The sequence below is a fragment of the Bos javanicus genome, chromosome 3, assembly GCF_032452875.1.
Source record: "Bos javanicus breed banteng chromosome 3, ARS-OSU_banteng_1.0, whole genome shotgun sequence".
Taxonomy (NCBI): Eukaryota; Metazoa; Chordata; class Mammalia; order Artiodactyla; family Bovidae; genus Bos; species Bos javanicus.
Genome location: NC_083870.1, coordinates 2570721 through 2576001, shown reverse-complemented (window position 1 = coordinate 2576001; position 5281 = coordinate 2570721).

Sequence of the window (5281 nt, the reverse complement as noted above, 5' to 3'; positions counted from 1 at the left end):
ATGGCATCACTGACTCGATGGACGTGAGTCTGAGTGATCTCTGGGAGTTGGTGATGGACAGGGAGGCCTGGCGTGCTGGGATTCATGGGTTCGCAAAGAGTCGGACACGACTGAGTGACTGAACTGAACTGAGCTGAACTGAATATCTTCTTTGGTGGCTCAGTGATAAAGAATCTGCATGTAGTGCATGAGACACAAGTTGACCCCTGATCTGGGAAGAGCTCCTGGAGAAGGAAATGGCAACCTACTCCAGTACTCTTACCTTTCTGGGAAAGCTCATGGACAGAGGATCCTGGCAGGTTACAGTTCATGGCTCACAAAGAGTTGGAGGCAATTTTGTGACTGAACAACAATATAATATCTTGGAGGTTAGACCACTTTAATTTGTACTGAATAGTCTTATCCTTTTTAAAATAGCTGTATACTATTGAATTATAAGAATGTATCATATTTTTTAAAGTTCCCTATTGTTAAATAGTTTTCAACAGATTGCTTTTATAAACAATGCTGTAGTGAATAATTGTATACATAACATTAATATGTATGCTGATATATATGTGAGCTGAAGACCTAAGAGCAGAATCACTGGGTAAAAGAATAGATGTTTTAGAATTTCATGGATGTTGCCAAATTACTTTCAACAGACTATCAATTTGTCTCACTACTTACTATGTGAGGAGAGTGACTGGTACCCTACATTATTGCTGACATAATGTTTCCAAACATTTGATTTTATATTATCTGGCTGGTAAAAAGAAGATAACATTATCATTTTACTTTTCAATTCTCATATAAATGAGATCAAACATCTCTTTACTTTTGAGTCCTTCATAATTCATTTTCCTCCTCATATTCTTTAATTTTTAAAAAATTGGGTTGTTGACCTCCTATTGATTAATAGGTATTCTTTAGATTTTAGTTAACTTCTGTGATTTGAATTGGACTTTATATTTTTTTTTTACTAGTTTCTCAGTTGCCTTTGACCTTTTATGGTATGGGGAGGGAGGTGGGTAGGGGGTTCAGGATTGGGAACACGTGTACACCCGTGGCAGATGCATTTGATGTATGGCAAAACCAATACAATATTCTAAAGTAAAAAATAAATAAATAACAATAAAAATTTATTTTTTAACTGAAGGATAACTGCTTTACAGAAATTTCTTATCTTATGCCAAATATCAACATGAATCAGCCACATGTATGCCTTTGACTTTTAAAGTAGTATCTTTTTTTTTCTGACACAGTTTTATGTAGAATTTATCAGTCTTTAAAAAAAAAACTTATAGGTTTTCTTTTTACTTAGGAATGTCTTTTCTACATCTTTCTACTTTTTAAATGTTAGCTGATGTGTTGGATTTTATTTTAGTTTTATCATTATTCTATTTTCCAAATTATGAATTTTTATTTTCATTTATAATATTTTGTTTCTTTGCTTTATAGACATTTTATTGATTATTTTTATTTGTGCATATTTATTAATGTTAATATTATTCAACCATTAAGTCATGTCCAACTCTTTGCAACTCCATGGACTGCAGCATGCCAGTCTGTCCTGCCCTTAACTATCTCCTGGTTTGCTCAAACTCATGTCTATCAAGTTGGTGATGCCACCCAATCATCTCATCCTCTTTTTCCCTCTTCTCCTACTACCCTCAACTTATAATCATTAATGTAAGTTTATTTAAAGTATATTTTCTTATTTATTTAAAATATATGGAAACATAAGCTTTTCCTTGTTCATTAATGTAAATGTACATTTTTGAGCACTGCTCATAGATTATGACATTGTTTTAATTACTGTTATTTTGTTGATGAAATGCAACTCCACTTTTCTTATTCAAACTAATTGTTGTATAAAGAGAGGTTTTCTTAGTTTTTCTAGCTTTATCTCTTTCTACATTTTGGAATGCATTGACTTTCTTTGGGCTTAATTGCAAAGGATTTTTGAGATCTTGTAAAAAATTATGATCAATTTTACCACAGGGTAGAGTTGTGCATATTTTAGAACTACATATTATATATAATTCATATGACCCTAAAATTTTACACACACACAGCTTACTGTTGAGTTAGTCAGAGTTCTCAGGGGAAATAAGGAAGATATTTATTTTAAGAAGATATTAGGAAATTTACAGTGTAAATATGAAATAACTAACAAAGTTTACAAGGGTAAGTGATGACAAATGGTGAAGATAAGGTATTATGATTTTATCTTTTATGGCTAGGCAAAAATACACTATTTAAAGCTGCTAAACAAAACCATAAGTGCCGGGGTCCAGCCCCAGCTGATCCAGGGTATTCGAAGGAGAGACGGCATTGGCAACCTATTTATTTAAATATTCATCAAAGATATAAAGAGTAATAGAATGAGGATAGCTCAGTGAAGAAATTCAGTGGAGAAAAGTGGCTGAAATAAGGATAGCTCAGTGAGGAAATTCAGTGGAGAAAAGAGGCTGAATAATTCAGCCAGAAGGTGAGAGAAAGAATGACATGGGGAGACCAAGTTTCGGTGAACAAGGCCCGCACTTTATTTTCCAAAGTAGTTTTTATACCTTAAGTTATGCATAGAGGATAATGGGGGAAGGGGTAGAGTCATGCAGTAAGCCAGGCTTTCTTCCTGCAAACTTATCATATGCAAAAGTTTAGGTGATTTACATCATCTTCTGGCCCAGAGGCCTGTTAACATTTTAAGACACTTTCTACAGAAAACTTTTTTTCTCTAAAGGTGACTAGTCAGGCGCCACCCTCCAAAAGCATTAAAGTTGCGTTCCTAAAGGGCAAAGGTGTGGTGGGCTACAACAAGAAAAAGAATTAACTCAAGGGTCCAAGGTTACAAACATTAAAACTACTACTTACACCAATCATATTAATCAATACACTGCCAGGGACACAGCAGGTAAGGGATATGGAAACTTAGCAGCAAACATTGGCCCAACAAGTGAAAAACCCTTCACCAATACAATTTCTAATCAATCTTTTAACTGCTCAAAGGAATCTGTATTTAGACAGTTTAGAACATCTCCTGGCTCTCACAGTTGGGAGGCTCTGAACAATCACATGTGGCCGGAAAAACCTATTCAGGCAGGCTAGAGGACTTCCAAAGGAGTTTGTAGGTTGAAACACTGTCACATCAAGGAATTATTAACTGGAGCTCTAAGCTAACTCTTTTTTCAGAGAGAGGTAGTGGGGGACAGCCCCCCATAAAGTCAGAGGTGTAGGTGAAAGCACAAAGCAGAAAGTAAGCAGACTCTGGTTTGGGGGGTAGATGCTAGAGAATTTCCAGGGGAACTCGTGAGGCTCGATTCTGCCTTTGCGTATGCCAAGCCTCCTTCCTCATGACCTTTGCCACGGGTGGAGCTCACTCCCAGCGCATAAGTATATAAACGCATAGGAAAAACAGGACATTTAACTTAAAAAATTATATATGAAGCAGAAATTGAATGGTTTAGAAAAGAGAGGATAAGAGGAAAAAGAAGAAATACACTAAAGTTATTTCCTCATTGAAGATAATCAAGATGCTACCTGCAGAATTAGAAGATTGGGGTAGTCTGTCCACATTTAGTTGAGACAGTGACTTAACTTTAAGGATTCAGTGCTCATTGCTGTCTTTTGCTGCAGTTTCTCCATTTATTACTTCTCCAGGCCAGAATACTGGAGTAGATAGCCATTTCTTCTCCAAGGGATCTTCCCAACCCAGGAATTGAAGCCAGGTCTTCCACATTGCAGGTGGATTCTTTACCAGCTGAGCTACCAGTGAAGCCATTATTTTTTAGTTGACTAAACTGTGTCCTCATACTTTCTCCAAGAATAATTCATGTACGTATTCTCTGAGTTCTATTAATAGCATGTTCAGTAGATATTTTCATTCACTCTTTATATTTGAACTAATTTTTTCAGGGTATACAATTTTTGGGTCATATCTTTCCTCAAGGACTTTGGAAGCATTAATTATTTAACTGTTTTGTTTTTCATTGCTTAGCCATTTATCACTGCTTATTATTTAGCTTTTTTCCCCCTCTTTCTTAGTGACTTAAGAGTTTTTGACTAGCTGCCCCAAAGATTCTTTATCTTTTGAAGTCCTGTGATATTATGAGATTATCTCCATGAAATTAAAAGATGCGTACTCCTTGGAAGAAAAGCTTTGACAAATCTAGAGAGCATATTTGAACTTTTGAACTGTCGTGTTGGAGAAGACTCTTGAGAGTCTCTTGGACTGCAAGGAGATCAAACCATATCAAATCCTAAAAGAAATCAGTCCTGAATTTTCACTGGAAGGACTGATGCTGAAGCTGAAGCTCCAATCCTTTGGCCACCTGATGTGAAGAACTGACTCATTGGAAAAGACCCTGATGCTGGGAAAGACTGAAGGCAGGAGGAGAAGGGGATGACAGAGGATGAGATGTTTGGATGACATCACTGACTCAATGGACATAAGTTTGAGCAAGCTCTGGGAGTTAGTGATGAACAGGGAAGCCTGGCATGCTGCAGTCCATGGGGTTGCAAAGAATCAGACATGACTGAGCAACTGAACTGAACTGAACTGAGTGTATTAAAAAGCAGAGCTATCACTTTGCCAACAAATATCCATATAGTCAAAGCTAAGATTTTTCCAGTAGTCATATATGGATGTGTGAGTTGGACCATAAAGAAGGCTGAATGCCTAAGAATTAATGCTTTTAAACTGTGATGCTGGAGAAGACTCTGAGTCCCTTGGACAGCAAGGAGATCAGACCAGTCAATGCTAAAGGAAATCAACCCTGAATATTCACTGGAAGGACTGATGTTGAAGCTGAATCTCCAGTATTTTGGCCATGTGATGTGAAGAACTGATTCATTAGAAAAGACTCTGATTCTGGGAAAGATTAAGGGTAAGAGAAGTGTAAGATAAGGGGGTGACAGAGGATGAGATGATTGGATGGCATCATCAACTCAATGGATATGGGTTTGAGCAAACTCTAAGATAGTGAGAGACAGGGAATCCTGGCAGGCTGCAGTCCACAAGGTCACAAAGAGTCAGACATGACTTGCTGAACAACAAGAACACCTCTGCTGTTAATTATAGGACAGTTTGTCTTTTCAATAGAGCCAAATTTTCTTTAATTATTGTAAGGTTTTATAGCTAGTAATAATGTGTTTGTCCCTTTATTTGGATTATATTTTTGAAGTCACTAATAATGTACTGTTTTTATATTTCTTTGTTTTCCCTAATCTTCTTTAAACATTTACTTACTTTTATTTCATTAAAAAAAAAATGTTCATCCCATTTTCTTTGCTGTTTCTC